The following is a 17,977-nucleotide window of genomic DNA, read 5'->3' on the forward strand; positions in this document are numbered from 1 at the left end:
GTGCAGTGGCCGGATCTCAGCTCACTGCAAGCTCCGCCTCCCGGGTTCACGCCATTCTCCTGCCTCAGCCTCCCGAGTAGCTGGGACTACAGGCGCCCGCCACCTCGCCCGGCTATTTTTTTTTTTTTTTGTATCTCTTAGTAGAGACGGGGTTTCACAGTGTTAGCCAGGATGGTCTCGATCTCCTGACCTCGTGATCCGCCCGTCTCGGCCTCCCAAAGTGCTGGGATTACAGGCTTGAGCCACTGCGCCCGGCCAAGTAGCCCTTCTTTCTAGAACTCAGCCTCCAGCCCCGGCACCTGCAACCAGACCTGGCGATTCAAAGATCTCATCTTGGAGATGTTTTTCCTGCTCCTGGAGCAGTTTTGGTGTAGTTCAGAATGGCCAAGACCATGGCTTCAGCAGCCTGATCTGGTGGATAAAGAGAAGCAAGACAATGGCAAACCTGCATTCAGCCTCAGTAAGTCACAGGAGCCCTTTCCATGGCCAGGTCCTGGTCACCTACTGCTATCTGTATTTTGCCTTCACTCCCATCTTGTTAATCCTCTTCGATTTTCTTTCTCTAAACAGTCTGCTCCTTTCCTTCCCTGCCTGATCAGCCAGATGGCCTAAGCTTCTACATTTGTCCCTGGCTTCTCCACGGAACTCAGTCTGTAGCCACAGAACAAACCATAGGGCCAGAGACAGAGAAGGTAGAGGTGAATGAGGAGCGGGAAGCACCTCATCTGTTCCCAAGGAGGGTAAGTCCTGCCCTGGGTTAAAGTAAGGGCAAGAACCATTACCCCTGAAAGCTCACAGGGCACAAGTCCCCTGCTAGAGACAGACGGAGACTCAGTTTTGATTTTGTTCATGTTTTTCGGGTCTTGTTTATTCCATAATTTATTTGTATTCACCCTAGGATTCCAGAACCATGGCAGGGACTTCAGATATCTAGATTCAACAGAATCTCAATTAAAATCCCACTATATTTTTGAGAACTTGACAACTAAAATTTATACAGAAATGCAAAAAGCCAAGGTTAGTCCACATTCTCCTAAGACATTTTTGCCTACTAGATATCAGAACTCATCATGACTGTAATCCCAGCACTTTGGGAGGCCGAGACGGGCGGATCACGAGGTCAGGAGATCGAGACCATCCTGGCTAACACGGTGAAACCCCGTCTCTACTAAAAAAATACAAAAAAAAACTAGCCGGGCGTGGTGGCGGGCGCCTGTAGTCCCAGCTACGTGGGAGGCTGAGGCAGGAGAATGGCGGGAACCCGGGAGGCGGAGCTTGCAGTGAGCTGAGATCCGGCCACTGCACTCCAGCCTGGGCGACAGAGCGAGACTCCGTCTCAAAAAAAAAAAAAAAAAAAAAAAACTCATCATGAAATTATAGTAATTAAGATAGTATAGGAGTGGGGAAAACATAGACAAGCAGACAAATGCTACAGAACGAGAGCAGAAAGACTGCCACATTGCTGTGCCCATGCATGGACATTGAACACTTGAGACATGCTATTAAGTGTAGAACTTACACTGGAATTTTGTTGTTGTTTTTAAAAAGAATTATTTATTTACCAAACCTGAGACATATTAGATACAACCAATTTTAAGTTTACATATTTTAAATCAATTTTGAAGTGTTACACACACACACACACACACACACACACACACACATATGCATGCAACAGTTGTCCTAAGGTGAAAGTCACCTTCTCAATAAACTGTTGCAAGTGTTCTCACCCAAGGTTGAAAAATTGTTTATCCTGAACATGAAAACCTGTAACAAACTTAATTATGTAAAAGTCATTACTTGTAGTTTTCCCGTTGCAAAGATAAAAAAAAAAGTACAACTAATATATATGAGTCATAATGTAATCCTGGATTGTACCCATACCAAAACCAGAGGCTCTTCTAATTTTAAACCCATCATCAGAGAACAAGAGAAAGTCATTTCATTTTACACAAAGCAAAATTTACATGTGCTGAAAAGGCAAGACCTAAAGAAAGACCGAAACAAAAACCCTGGGGTGGACACTGATGCCCAAAACAAAGACCACTGATCAAAAATATAATAGTGGCTATATAGCACTGCAATGAAATCCAAGAGGCTTTAACCCTTTGGCATCAGAAATCCAGATTTTTCCAATTATGTAAATGCATGTTTCTTATGTGCCAAGAGTGAGGGAAGTGGATGTGCCAGTGTGGATAGAAAAAGAGCTACCACTCACTGGCAATTTTAAACCCATCATCAGAGAACAAGAGAAAGTCATTTCGATTCTCTCACCCAGGGAACTAGCTTTAACAGACAATTAGAAGGTCAGGCAGAAACCCAAAAATGATTATTAGCTACTTGTGTCATCAATTTAACTGGAGGTGATTCAGTCCTAAGGTTCAATGAAGAAATGTATGGGGCAAAATGTATGCTTAGTTATAGCTTTAAAGCAAAACAAAAAAACAAAGTAGAAAAGTACCCAGCCTGGCAGCATACGCCCAAGTCAGAGAGCTCTGCCATTAGGATGGGCAGAAACCATCAAGATTCATACTGTTGTTTCTCATAAGGACTCAACAAAATCTTAGTGACCTGAACCACAGATTGAGGGAGTCCAAAGAATGCAGTCATTTTAGTACAGTACAGGCTTTGTGCTGACTTCCTGAACAAACTGCATTTTATTGTGAAAACAAAAAGAAGAAATAATAAAAAAACTATACCCCATATTTCACTTAATGGAGGGAGCATTCAAATAAGAAATAACTTTCCTGAAAAGGTGTTTTTCCCCCAATATCCCAAAATCTATTCATCACAAAGAAACATAAGTTGTGAATATATAGTTCAGAAAATAAAAATGGAGAAACTAATGATATTATTATGACCAAGATGTTTGGTAAACAGTGAATTCAGAGTTTAGGATCATCAGGAAGAGGCTTTTTTTGAGACAGAGTCTCTGTCACCTAGACTGGAGTGCAGTGGTGTGATCTCGGCTCGCTGCAACCTCCACCTCCCGGGTTCAAGGGATTCTCTTTCCTCAGCCTCCTGAGCAGCTGGGATTACAGGCTCACACCACCACGTCCGGCTAATTTTTGTATTTATAGTAGAGAGGGGGTTTCACCATGTTGGTCAGGCTGGTCTTGAACTCCTGACCTCGTGATCCGCTGGGATCACAGGTGTAAGCCACCGTGACCAGCCAAGAAGAGGCTTCTTAAATAAGCCTCTGGACTTCAAAAAAGCTCTTCAGGTAGTAGATCTGTCCCAGTATCATGGCAACTAGAACAAGAGCTTCGAAGAAGGACCAAAGAACCACTCTGCTGTTTGTGGTGTTGTTGATGGCTCCGTGTATCCTCTCCGGATTTCCATGTATTCCTGTTTGTGCTTTCCAGCTGTCATCGCCACTGCTAGCTCACTGATCATTTCTTTTAAGTTGTTCTGGTGAGCTTCTTTTTCTATGTCTTGTCCTTTTGGAGATCCCCAATATCAGTGGTGAACATCACTATTTTTGGAGTCATGGTAGACATCCGGTTACTAAAACAAATTGCATGTTCCATCCATGTGAGCAGCAAATGTGTATTTCCCACTGGATTCTCCATCTCCTTTGTAAATCTCTTTATTATCTCATCCTGTTATCTCCACATCGATGTCCAGGAAGCCGCCCTCTACCACCTCAGAGATGAGGCCCATCTTGGTGCCTGAGGTGACCTGCTCAAAGAAGCACTCCTCGGCATGCGGGTTGATGCTAACAAAGTAGCCTGAGGCCATGGCCAGGAGTGCGGCCAGTAGCAGCAGCAGGTCAGCAAGCGTCACCATGGTGGGGCTGGGGCCGAAGCCAGGACCTGGACTGCGGCCTCCAGAGGCGCCCCTGCTGCCGTCCCACTGGAATTTTAAACAGTAGGAAAAACGGGCTGGGCGTGGTGGTTCATGCCTGTAATCCCAGCACTTTGGGAGGCCAAGGTGGGTGGATCAAGAGGTCAGGAGTTCGAGACCAGCCTGGCCAAGATGGTGAAACCCCATCTCTATTAAAAATACCAAAAAAGGCCGGGCGCGGTGGCTCAAGCCTGTAATCCCAGCACTTTGGGAGGCCGAGACGGGCGGATCACGAGGTCAGGAGATCGAGACTATCCTGGCTAACACTGTGAAACCCCGTCTCTAATAAAAAATACAAAAAACTAGCTGGGTGAGGTGGCGGGCGCCTGTAGTCCCAGCTACTCGGGAGGCTGAGGCAGGAGAATGGCGTAAACCCGGGAGGCGGAGCTTGCAGTGAGCTGAGATCCGGCCACTGCACTCCAGCCCCGGCGACAGAATGAGACTCCGTCTCAAAAACAAAAACAAAAAAACAAAAAAAAAAACCCCCCAAAACCCCCCCCCAAAAAAAAAATTAGCCAGGAGCAGTGGCAGGCGCCTGTAATCCCAGCTACTCTGAGGCAGGAGAAAATAAATAAATTAACTAGAAAGAACAATGTCAAATGTCTCATTTTTTTTTTTTTCTTGAGACAGAGTTTCACTCTTGTTGCCCAGGCTGGAGTGTAATAACGCAATCTCGGCTCACTGCAACCTCCACCTCCTGGGTTTAAGCACTTTTCCTGCCTCAGCCTCCCAAGTAGCTGGGATTACAGACATGCTCCACCACGACAGGCTAATTTTTTGTATTTAGTAGAGACAGAGTCTCACCATGTTGATCAGGCTGGTCTCCAACTGCTGACCTCATGTGATCTGTCCGCCTCAGCCTCCCAAAGTGCTGGGATTACAGGCATGAGCCACCATGCCCAGCCATGTGTCAATTTTTATATTGAAACTTTGAAAGTAAAATAATTTGGATATACCATTGGATATACCAAGTTAAATAAAACATTATTAACATTAGCTTTATCAGGTTCCTTTTTCTCTCTGATGTGGACACTAGATATTTAGCCTAGATAGACAATATTTAGTCTAGATAAGCAATACATGTCTCACTTCATATTTTTATCGGATGGCACTGATCTAGAAGATAACAGAAATATATCTTCAGGACATCAAATTAGGAAAAGATGCCATAAATGGCAATTAAGAAGCAATAACCATAAAGGGAAACACTAATATATTTGACCACATTTAAAGTTTTGGTGTCTAAAGACAGCATTAAGAGACATAAAAAGGCAAGCCACAAACAGAGAAAATGTATTTGTAGCACACATGATTCTCAATAAAGAACTTCAACAAGCTAATAAATAGGCAACCAATCCAATAGAAAAACACGTTTAACAGAGTCTCCCAAACACCCAAACGCATCGTGCAGCACATGATGTCAGAATGAATGAATGAATGTATGGCCGGGAAGAGTGTTTAGGCGCACACTAAATCGGGTGGCTAATTCACCCATCCTAGGGATACTTTTGGATCTTTTAAAGTAAGTGACATTATATGAAGTATCCAGAGTCATTCATAAAAACAAAACTTAAGATAGGGATACTTCATATAATGAAGGCTGGAGGGACGGGGAAATGCAGAGTTGTTTCATGCATGCAAAGATGTTCTGGAGACTGGTTTAATGCAATGTGAATATACTTTTGTGTACTTAAAAATGCCTAAGATGGGAAGGCCGAGGCAGGCGGATCACAAGTCAGGAGTTCGAGACCAGCCTGGCCAATATGGTGAAACCCCATCTCTACAACAATACAAAACTATTAGCTGGGCGTGGTGGTGCACGCCTGTAGTCCCAGCTACTCGGGAGGCTGAGGCAGGAGAATTGCTTGAACCCAGGAGGCGGAGGTTGTAGTGAGTGGAGATTGCATCATTGCACTCCAGCCTGGATGACAGAGCTAGACTAGACTCTGTCTCAAAAAAAAAAAAAAAAAAAAAATGCCTAAGATGGTAAGTTTTATATTATGTGTATTTTACAAATAAATATTTAAAAAACCTCTAAAGTCACCATGTTACTTAGAATTGGAGTTATTCTGTCTATATTATCGTGTTGGTGATACTGGCCACATTGACTAGAATGTTCTTCATACAGAAAATCTCCAGTTTTCTGAGACAGACAGAGTTTGGATTCTTGACATCTGCTTTTAAGTGGGAGAGATTTCTGACTCCTTACAAAATTTCTTTTAGGGAATGATTGGCCAAGATGAGATCCAATCATATGTCCATTACCTCCTGGGTCATCCACTTGGTGGTGAGTCCTTTCCAGGCCATGTGCAGGGGCAGTTCCAGTAACCAGGCAGGAGCTGAGAAGCCCCAGGCAGGTAAGTTGACCCCTGGAAGCAGGCGGGGTGTGAAATAAGACCCTGAGAAGTGGGAGCGGGGTGAGGTGGATGGGCAATAAAAACAAGACCTACTCCAGAAGGGTGGTCCCACAGGGACAGTTGCCTGGAGACAGAAAAGGATGCAGTTGCCTGGAGTCGGCAGAAGGCGCGGAGCAGGTAGGGAGCAAGAGGGCACCCAGAGTGCTCCAGACCAGACCAAGCAGCATGGAGGCGATGGTGGGACACCCAAGGGAGCAGGCGAACCCAGATGAGGTTCATCGGGACCAGATTTTGTAGGGTCTGCGTGACCATATCAAGCCACATGGAGGCCCTGGTGGGACACCCAAGAGAGCAGGTGACGCCAGATGAGGTTCATCGGGACCAGATCTTGTGGGGACTGCATGAGCATATTAAGCCGTGTAGAGGCCACGGTGGGACACCCGAGGGAGCAGGTGACCCCACATGAGGTTCATCAGGACCAGATCTTGTGGGGACCGCATGACAAGATCAAGCCGTGTGGAGGCCACGGTGGGACACCCGAAGGAGCAGGCGACCCCAGATGAAGTTCATCAGATCTTACGGGGACCACCTGACTAGATCAAGCCATGTGAAGTCCATGGTGGCACACTCCAGAGAGCAGGCGACCCCAGAGGAGGTTCATCGGGACCAGATCTTCTGGGGACCGTCTGATGAGATCAAGCCATGGGGAGGCCACAGGGGACACCTGAGGGAGCAGGCGACACCAGATGACGTTCATCGGGACCAGATCTTGCGGGGACTGCGTGAGCAGATCAAGCCATGAGAAGACCACGGTGGGACACCTGAGGGAGCAGGCGACCCCACATGAGGTTCACTGGGACCAGATCAAGTTGTGTGGAGACCACGGTGGGACACCCGAGACCAGGCGACCCCACATGAGGTTCATCAGATCTTATGGGGTCCGCCTGAGCAGACTAAGCCGTGTAGAGGCCATGGTGGGACACTGCCGGAGCAGGTGAACCCAGATGAGGTTCATCAAATATTCTGGGGACCGCATGATCAGATCAAGCTGTGTGGAAGCCACAGTTGGACACCCGAGGGAGCAGGTGACCCCACATGAGGTTCATCGGAGCCAGATCTTGTGGGGACCACCTGACCAGATCAATTCGTGTGAAGGCCATGGTGGGACACCCGAGGGAGCAGGTGATTCCAGATGAGGTTCATCAGATCTTGTGGGGACCGCCTGACTATATCAAGCCATAGGGAGGCCACGGTGGGACACCTGAGGGAGCAGGAGACCCCAGATGAGGTTCGTTGGGACCAGAGCCTGTGTTTACCGCATGAGCAGATCAAGTCGTTTGGAGGCCACCATGGGACACCTGAGGAAGCAGGCAACCCCAGATGAAGTTGAGACCAAATCTTGTGGGGACAGCATGACCAGATCAAGCTGTGTGGAGTCCATAGTAGGACACCCGAGGGAGTAGGAGACCTCAGATGAGGTTCATCAGGACCAGATCTTGTGGGGACTGCCTGACGAGATCACACCGTGTGGAGGCCATGGTGGGACACCCGAGGGAGCAGGCGACCCCAGATGAGGTTCATCCGAACCAGATCTTGTGGGGACCGCCTGACCATATCACGTCGTGTGGAGGCCATGGTGGGACACCTGAGAGAGCAGGCGACCCCAGATGAGGTTTATCCAAACCAGATCTTGTAGGGACCGCCTGACCAGATCAAGGGATGTGGAAGCCACAGTGGGACACCCGAGGGAGCAGGTGACCCCACATGAGGTTCATCAGATGTTGTGGGGACTGCGTGACCGGATCAAGCAGTGTGGAGTCCACAGCAGGAAATTCGAGGGAGCAGGCGATTCCAGATGAAGTTCATCAGGACCAGATCTTGTGGCGGACCTCCTGACCAGATCACGCCATGTGGAGGGCATGGTAGGACACCCAAGGGAACAAGCGACCCCAGATGAGATTCGTCAGATCTTGTGGGGTCTGCCTGAGCAGACCAAGCCATGTGGAGGCCATGGTAGGACACCCGAGGGAGCAGGCGACCCCACATGAAGTTCATCGGGACCAGATCTTGTGGGGACCGCTTGACCAGATCAAGCCGTGTGGAGGCCACGGTGGGACACCCGAGGGAGCAGGCGACCCCAGATGAGGTTCAGCTGAACCAGATCTTGTGGGGACCGCTGACCAGATCACACCGTGTGGAGGTCACGGTAGGACACCCAAGGGAACAAGCGACCCCAGATGAGGTTCGTCAGATCTTGTGGGGTCCGCCTGAGCAGACCAAGCTGTGTGGAGGCCACGGTGGGACACCCGATGGAGCAGGTGACTCCAGGTGCAGTTCATCAGATTTTGTGGGGAGCACATAATCAGATCACGCTGTGTGGAGGTCATGGTAGGACACCCGAGGGAGCAGGCGACCCCACATGAAGTTCATCGGGACCAGATCTTGTGGGGACCGCCTGACCAGATTGCGCCGTGTGGAGGCCACGGTGGGACACTCAAGGGAGCAGGCGACCCCAGTTCAGGTTCGTCAGATCTTGTGGGGTCCGCCTGAGCAGACCAAGCCGTGTGGAGGCCACGGTGAGACACCCGACGGAACAGAAGACCCCAGATGCGGTTCATCAGATCTTGTGGGGACCGCATGAGCAGATCAAGATGTGTGGAGTCCATGGTGGGAAACTCGAGGGAGCAGGCGACCCCAGACAAGGTTCATCAGCTTTTGTGGGGACCGCCTGACCATATCAAGCCATGTGGAGGCCACGGTGGGACACCCGAGGCAGCAGGCAACCCAGATGAGGTTCGTCAAGACCAGATCTTGTGGGGACTGCGTGACCACCTCAAGCCGTGTGGAGGCCACGGTAGGGTACCCGAGAGAGCAGGTGACCCCACATGAGGTTCATCAGATCTTGTGGGGACCGCATGAGCAGATCAAGCTGTGTAGAGGAAACGGTGGGCCACCTGAGGGAGCAGGCGACCCCAGATGAGGTTTGTTGAGACCAGATCTTGTGGGGACAGCATGACCAGATCACGCCATGCGGAGGCCACGGTAGGACACCCGAAGGAGTAGGTGACCCCAGATGAGGGTCATCTGAACCAGATCTTGTGGGAACCGCCTGACCAGATCACACCGTGTGGAGGCCATGGTGGGACACCCGAGGGAGCAGGCGACCCCAGATGAGGTTCATCTGAACCAGATCTTGTGGGGACTGCCTGACCAGATCACGCCGTGTGGAGGCCACGGTGGGACACTCGAGGGAACAGGAGACCCCAGATGAGGTTCATCCGAACCGGATATTGTGGGGACCGCCTGACCAGATCAAGCCATGTGGAGGCCATGGTGGGACACTTGAGGGAGCAGGCGACCCCAGTTCAGGTTCGTCAGATCTTGTGGGGTCCGCCTGAGCAGACCAAGCCATGTGGAGGCCACGGTGAGACACCCGATGGAACAGAAGACCCCAGATGAGGTTCATCAGATCTTGTAGGGACCGCATGAGCAGATCAAGCTGTTTGGAGGCCAGGGTAGGACACCCGAGGGAGCAGGCGACCTCAGATGAGGTTCATCGGGACCAGATCTTGTGGGGACCACCTGACCAGATCAAGGAGTGTGGAGGCCATGGTGGGGCACCCGAGGGAACAGGTGACCCCACATGGGATTCATCAGGTGTTGTGGGGACCGTGTGACCAGATCAAGCAGTGTGGAGTCCATGGTAGGAAATCCGAGGGAGCAGGCGATCCCAGATGAAGTTCATCAGGACCAGATCTTGTTGGGACCGTCTGAGCAGATCAAGCCGTGTGGAGGCCACGGTGGGACACCCGAGGGAGCCGGCGACCCCAGATGAGGTTCGTCAGGACCAGATCTTGTGGGGACTGCCTGACCAGATCAAGCCGTGTGGAGGCCACAGTGGGACACCCGAGGGAGCAGGTGATCCCAGATGAGGTTCATTGGGACCAAATCTTGTGGGGACCGCCTGACCAGATCACGCCATGTGGAGGCCACACTGGGACACCCGAGGGAATAAGCGACCCCAGATGAGATTCGTCAGATCTTGTGGGGTTCACCTGAGCAGACCAAGTGTGTGGAGGCCACGATGGGACACTCGATGGAGCAGGCGACCCCAGATGAGGTTCATCAGATCTTGTGGGGACCGCAGGAGCAGATCAAGATGTGTTGGAGTCCATGGCGGGACACCCTAGGTAGCAGGTGACCCCAGATACGATTCGTTGGGACCAGATCTTGTGAGGACTGCGTGACCACATCAAGCCGTGTGGAGGCCATGGTGGGATACCTGAGGGAGCAGGTGACCCCACATGAGGTTCATCAGATCTTGTGCGGACTGCATGAGCAGATCAAGCTGTGTGGAGGCCACGGTGGGCTACCCGAGGGAGCAGGCAACCCCAGATGAGGTTTGTTGAGACCAGATTTTGTGGGGACAGCATGACCAGATCAAGCCATGTGGAGTCCACGGTAGGACACCCGAGGGTGTAGGTGACCCCAGATGAGGTTCATTGGGACCAGATCTTGTGGGAACCGCCTGACCAGATCACACCGTGTGGAGGCCCCGGTGGGACACCTGAGAGAGCAGGTGACCCCCGATGAGGTTCATCAGATCTTGTGGGGACCACCTGACCAGATCAACGGGTGTGGAGGCCACGGTGGGGCACCTGAGGGAGGTGACCCCACATGGGGTTCATCAGGTGTTGTGGGGACCGCGTGACCAGATCAAGCAGTGTGGAGTCCATGGCAGGAAATCCGAGGGAGCAGGCGATCCCAGATGAAGTTCATCAGGACCAGATCTTATAGGGACCGCCTAAGCAGATCAAGCCATGTGGAGGCCACAGTGGGACACCCGAGGGAGCAGGCGACCCCAGATGAGGTTCGTCGGGACCAGATCTTGTGGGGACTGTCTGACCAGATCACGCTGTGTGGAGGCCACGGTGGGACACCTAAGGGAACAAGCGACCCCAGATGAGGTTCGTCAGATCTTGTGGGGTCCGCCTGAGCAGACCTAGTGTGTGGAGGCCACGATGGGACACCCGATGGAGCAAGCAACCCCAGATGAGGTTCATCAGATCTTGTGGGGACTGCATGATCAGATCAAGCTGTGTGGAGGCCAAGGTCGGACACCCGAAGACCCCGGATGAGGTTTGTTGAGACCAGATCTTGTGGGGACAGCGTGACCAGATCAAGCCGTGTGGAGTCCACGGTGGGACACCCAAGGGAACAAGAGACCCCAGATGAGGTTCATCAGATCTTGTGGGGGTCAGCCTGAGCAGACCACGCTGTGTGGAGGCCACGGTGGGACACCTGAGGGAACAGGCGACCCCACATGAGGTTCGTCAGATCTTGTGAAGTCCGCCTGAGAAGACCAAGCCACGTGGAGTCCACGGTGGGGCATCCGAGGGAGCAGGCAACCCCAGATGAGGTTCACAAGACCAGATCTTGTGGGGACTGCGTGACCACATCATGCCATGTGGAGGCCACGGTGGGACACCTGATGGAGCAGGCGACCCCAGATGAGGTTCGTTGAGATCAGATCTTGTGGGGACAGCGTGACCAGATCAAGCCATGTGCAGTCCGCCGTGGGACACCCGAGGGAGCAGGCAACCCCAGATGAGGTTCACAGGACCAGATCTTGTGGGGCCTGTGTGACCACACCAAGCCACGTGGAGGCCACGGTGGGGCATCCGAGGGAGCAGACGACCCCACATGAGGTTCGTCAGATCTTGTGGGGACCGCATGAGCAGATCAAGATGTGTGGAGGTCACGGTGGGCCACCCGAGGGAGCAGGCGACCCCAGATGAGGTTCATCAGATCTTGTGGGGACCGCCTGAGCAGATCAAGCCGTGTGGAGACCACGGTGGGACACCCGAGGGAGCAGGCGACCCCAGATGAGGTTCATCAGATCTTGTGGGGACTGTGGGAGCAGATCAAGCCATGTGGAGGCCACAGTGGGACACCCGAGGGAGCAGGTGACCCCAGATAGGGTTCATCAGGAGCAGATATTGTGGGAACTGCACTTCAGTTATGAACCCACAAACTCTATACGGAGCATCACATGTATGCCCTCTGCAAGGGTGATGGGTCTGGTAAGATCGAGGAAAGGCCAGAACAGGCAGTTCTCCCACGGAAAAAAGAAGAGAGTCCTGGTGGCTGTGGAATGAAGGGTGTGGGTCCCAGTGAAGGAAAAGATGCCTTCTCACACCCCACCTCCTTTCCTAGATGTTAGGCGCGACATCTTTGGAAGACGCCTCGCCTACATCACATCACATGTATTAAATACACTAAAATGCATCCACATCCCAGGAAACATTTTCACTGTGGAGATGAGAGACTGAATACCTTTTTCTAATTTTGCTTTTGAAATATATTTTACAGGATTGTTACATTTTGGTTTTCTTGGTATTTTGGTTTCTTTCTAATAAGCTAGAGGTTTCTACTCAGGTTTCTGATCTTCTCTCAGACCTTCAGAAAGCTCAGGGGTCGGAGCCTCTGGGCCACGGTGCTCCCCTGATGAAGCAGCCCTGTGCTCCACTCTCATCACTCCGCACACTCCATGGGCCTGTCACATCAGTTCCCCCTAGGCTGCTGGGCCTTAGATGGAGCTTCAGGTCCACACACAAAACCACACCCCCCCAGCTCCCTTCTGTGGAAAACCCACAGGTACCTAACTCACCGGGTGGAAAGCCAGGCTCACCCTGCATCTTCTTCCCCACCCTCTGCTACTCCTCCAGAAGGTCCTATGTCTCAGCCAAAGGCACCAGTCATCTACTCTCCCTGTTAGAAGCCCAGGAGTCATCCCCAGGGTCTCTCCCTCACTCCACACGCACAGGGAGACACGAGTCCTATTGGTTTCTTCACATTTCTCTCACCTGATCCACCTGTTCCCACCTCAGTGAAAGACTCCATGTCTGCATTCACACCATTTTTCACCTTCTAAACAGCACCCCAATCTGCCTCTCTCTCCATCCTCACTCCAGAAGCCTCAGCAGGGCCATGCTATCTCCTGCCTGGATTGTTCTGATGGGTTTCCCAAGTACTCTCTTTCCCTCCCACCCACCCCCTCCACCCCTGCTAGGCAGGGCTTTGCTAGGAGGCCAATGAGATCACATAAGTCTCCACACAAGGTCTTTCAGTGGCCCTCACAGCTCCTGAGCTTAAATAAATCAGCACACATGGCCCCTTTGGTTCTGGTTCCTGCCTAGATTCAGCCCATACTCCCCTCCACCTCTCCACCCACATCTCTATTTCTTTATATAAATAATAATAAATTATTATTATTTGAGACGCAGTCTCATTCTGTCACCAGGCTGGAGTGCAGTGGCGTGGTCTCAGTTCACTGCAACCTCTGCATCCCGGGTTGAAGTGACTGTCCTGCCTCAGCCTCCCAAGCAGCCGGGACTACAGGTACACGCCACCACACCTGGCTAATTTTTTGTATTTTTAGTAGATACGGGGTTTCACCATGTTAGCCAGATGGTCTCAATCTCCTGACCTCGTGATCTACCTGCCTTGGCCTGCCAAAGTGCTGGGACTACAGGCGTGAGCCATTGGGCCCCGCCTATAAATTATTTTTGAGAGGGGTCGCACTCTGTCACTCAGGCTGGATTGCAGTGGTGTGACCACAGCTCACTGCAGCCTTGAACTCCTGCCTGCCTCAGCCTGTGGAGCAGCTGGCAGTATAGGCGCACGCCACCACAACTGGCTTTTTTTTCTGTACAGACAGGACCTCACTATGTTGCCCAGGCTGATCTCCAGCTCCTGGCCTCTAGCAATCCTCCCCCGTCAGCCTCAGCCTCCCAAAGTGTTGGGATTACAGGTGTGAGCCCCTGCATCCAGCCATATATATATATAAATTATTTGCTTCTCATTTTTGATTAGTGTAAGAAGCCTAGACTGGGTAGAAGTTCTGAATTTAAATCCGTGCTCTGTGACACTGGATGCTCACTCTTCCTTTTCTGGACTTGTTTTTTCATCTGAAAAAATGGAAATGCAACCTGTCACCCTCTGAGAGAGTTTTTTAAGAGTTGAAGACTTGTTTAAAGCTCATAGCTCAGAGTAGGTACACAATAAAGAATGGCCATCATCACTCTATTAGTCATTACCCAATGATTATGAGCCTTCACCTGTTCTCTCCAGGTAAAATAAGTGAGTTTCAGCCATGTATTCCCTTACTCCCCACGCTTCTCTTGTCTGGTATCATCTCACATCATACAGCAGCTCAGTGATGGTGCTGGCCAATCTTGAGTGTATATTCACATGTGTGTCCTTAGCACTCCATGATACTAGCTCTGCAGCCACCTCTGTGGCCTGGCATAAAAGATTCATAAGATAAGGTGGGTGAAAAGATGTGGCCCCAGAGGCATAACTAATCCAGAAAAAGGCCACTGGGAGTGCTTCTGGACCTACCAGGTACACTCTGATGTCTACCTGGATTCTCCCTTTTAGGATTTCTCACATGGTTCTTACCTGGTATATTCAAACAGGCATTTTCTCCAAATAGGCTTTTCTTTTCAAAGTCTTTTCTTTTTAAGCCAGCTTGGTTAGAATGGACAGCTGGGCATTATTAGGTCCACGGGACCAAGGGATGACTGACATGAAATTGCTGATGAAGATGGAACTGACCTAAGAGGACTAGAAAACTCTGTCTAGTAGAAAGTGGCGGCCGGGCGCGGTGGCTCAAGCCTGTAATCCCAGCACTTTGGGAGGCCGAGACAGGCGGATCACAAGGTCAGGAGATCAAGACCATCCTGACTAACACGGTGAAACCCCGTCTCTACTAAAAAAATACAAAAATCTAGCCGGGTGAGGTGGCGGGCGCCTGTAGTCCCAGCTACTCCGGAGGCTGAGGCAGGAGAATGGCGTAAACCCAGGAGGCGGAGCTTGCAGTGAGCTGAGATCCGGCCACTGCACTCCAGCCCGGGCGACAGAGCGAGACTCCGTCTCAAAAAAAAAAAAAAAAAAAAAAGAAAGTTGCTATTGTTTTAGTAGCTTTAAAACTTGCCAAACTCAAATGAACACGGTGTTAGACTTAAATTGTTTGATCATTATACAATGTGCATGTGTACCAAAACATCAAACTGGACCTCATTAAGTATACACAATTATAATGTTTTAATTACATAATTTTAAAAATTCAGTATCTTCCAATTAGTTTGGAGAACTGAATAACATAAAAAATTAAAAATTGCAGGACAAATTTTAACACAAATTTTTACTTAATTGGCACATGGGATTTAAAAGTCCATAACTTAGTAAGCAGGAAAATGAATTCTTCCTACATATTACTGTGAGGTATTGTTTCCACCATTACAACCATTAAATAACAGTGAAATAAACTCATCTTAGAGCCACACATTCAAGGTCTTATAACAGTGAAGTATTGAACCAAGTTTTCAAACTTAATAAACCATATTTAATCACATTTTTCATATGAAAAATAAATGATATACTTTCCTTATTTAATATATTAAAGGCAAATTCACTGACAACAAGACCTTGAAAAAGTGACAACATTCTAGCCGGATGCAGTGGCTCACACCTGTAATCCCAGCACTTTGGGAGGCCGAGGTGGGCAGATCACGAGGTCAGGAGAGCGAGACCATCCTGGCTAACATGATGAAACTCCGTCTCTAGTAAAAATACAAAAAAAAAAAAAAAAAGAAAGAATTAGCCGGGCGTGGCGGCACGCACCTGTAGTTCAGCTACTAGGGAAGCTGAGGCAGGAGAATTGCTTGAACGTGGGAGGCGGAGGTTGTAGTGAGCCAAGATTGCACCATTGCACTCTAGCATGGGAGACAGAGCGAGACTCTGTTTCAAAAAAAAAAAAAAAAAAAAAAATTCTGAAAGTGTTGACATAGTACTGTTTCGGACATGAAGTGTAATTCAATAAATGCTGCCAACATTTTTCAAAGAATCTCAAGTGTAAATTTTTTAAAATCTCAATTCTAGAAGGAAATAACTTACGTGCATGTTTCTAAATGCAAAGTATGTTACTGCCAAGGAATTAATGACCAGGAAGCAATAAGCAAGAAAAGGGATTTATTTTCTTTTTAGGATTAAGAATTTCTCCCTAGCTTAGCTAATTATCTCCAAATCCCAAATACTATATTCTCAAAGATCACACTATCACCTACTACATCATAAAACAAGTTATATGGTGTGAAAAGAAGGAAATCTTGGGACTCCCAAATCACTAACCCAAAGGCAAGTCAAGCTGGGAACTGTATCAGGGAAACCCGCTCCCAGTTTATTCCTAAATAAGATAGCTACATACCTCCCCTCTCACCATTTGCCCACAAGGAATTTCCTTAAGCCAGACTAAGGCATAAGTGAAGATTACTCTCCCTTCCTCTCACATATAAATTGTGTAATCAGAAAAAGGCTAATCAGAGACTCAAAAGAATGCAGCCATTTGTCTTATCTACTTATGACCTGGAAGCCCCCTCCCACGCTTCAAGTTGTCCCGCCTTTCTGGACAAAATCAATGGACATCTTACATATATTGGTTGATCGCTCACATCTCTCTAAAATGTCTAAAAGCAAGCTGTAGCCAACCACCCTCGGCACATCCACAAAACTTCCTGAGGGTGTGTCACATACACAACCTTGGCAAAGTAAAATCTCCAAATTTATTCAGACCTGTCTCACATATTTTGGATTCACAATGGAACAGAGTGGCCCTCAGTTTTCTGCTGCACAGAGCTGACTCAAATTTCTTTGGTGATCCCAGGGAGTTCTCATCACACCCCCTCTGGTGGAAGAGCATGCGGGCATTCCGTATCTTTGGTGTACACAAGTGTGTGTCTGCTTTACAGCACTGCATTAAGAAATCTAAATAAAGTTTTCTTGTCTTGACAATCTAAAACAAAGGGCCCATGAATCCAGCAAGTAACTACTCACTAAATGTGTTGAATGCAAAGCATAAGTAAAACGAGGATCTTTTTAGGGTATCGCTTCGAGTCGAAGTCAGGGGACCTCAGTTCTGGCACCAAAATTGATCCCTCATTTAGAGGGTGATAGGGCAGGAAATAAGGGGAGGAAGGGCAGGAAATAAGAGCTGTTTGGTAATAAGAGAAAGAGGATAAATATCCTATGGGAGACAAATTTAAGCAAATGGCAAGTAACATTTAAAAGTATGTTCTGTGGCACAGGGTGGGATCATCCCTGGCTTCGTTTGGCAATTTCTGCAGACTGGCCAAATCTAGGTAATTTCTGGCAATGATACTCTATTCAACCACCATCGAATGCATGACTACAGTGGTATGATCTGGAACTTGAATATAGTTTATCTAGTACAGGCAGAAATTTGGAAATGCCCCTAGAATATCTCAAAATTAGGTTTCAGGAATGCTAAGATCTCTGCCAAATGGTTTTTAAATAGCTAACTGTGATTGGGTTTTTTGATGTAGTTTCCCTCACACATTTTTTGTCCTGGGAGTGGGGGGTTTGGAGGTAGAGACTGCTTTGCTACGCTGACTCATGAATATGGTAAAAGTATAGGTGTTAAAAATACGTTCTCTAATTATGCTCCTATGTAAGTGAAAAGGAAATTTGAAAATTTTAATGGACAACTACTTCTTCTGAAACTTAAGGTTAGATTTCTTTATTAGTTTCTCTTTGATATTCATTTCATCTCGACAGCATGCCTCCCCTCCCCCACTTACTCGTGGTTCTATATATAGCCAGATCAGCAGTACTAACAAAAAAAAATTGCCTACTCTATTTTTAATGTAAATAATCCTACTTCCAATTTTATAGAAAACTAAATTTAAAATGTG

At 48.8% G+C, this 17,977-nt stretch overlaps 1 long non-coding RNA gene and 1 pseudogene across 4 annotated transcripts; one reads left to right on the top strand and one right to left on the bottom strand.

The window, feature by feature from the left end:
* The first annotated feature begins 265 nt into the window (after positions 1–265).
* LOC117095984 lies at positions 266–13,429 on the top strand. 4 transcript variants are annotated; one of them, XR_004442280.1, is made up of 5 exons: positions 266–460; positions 571–740; positions 6,070–8,369; positions 9,364–10,121; positions 10,309–13,429. It is a non-coding gene; the product is annotated as an uncharacterized LOC117095984 (long non-coding RNA). The 4 variants fall into 4 exon arrangements; XR_004442281.1 differs by having other exon boundaries at positions 10,498–13,429; XR_004442279.1 differs by having other exon boundaries at positions 6,070–6,203; positions 6,318–8,369; positions 9,364–13,429.
* Positions 3,130–3,942, bottom strand: LOC117095983 (annotated as a pseudogene).
* Positions 13,430–17,977: the final 4,548 nt, after the last annotated feature.

Source organism: Trachypithecus francoisi, unplaced genomic scaffold (assembly GCF_009764315.1).
Source record: "Trachypithecus francoisi isolate TF-2019V2 unplaced genomic scaffold, Tfra_2.0 Lachesis_group14, whole genome shotgun sequence".
Taxonomy (NCBI): domain Eukaryota; kingdom Metazoa; phylum Chordata; class Mammalia; order Primates; family Cercopithecidae; genus Trachypithecus; species Trachypithecus francoisi.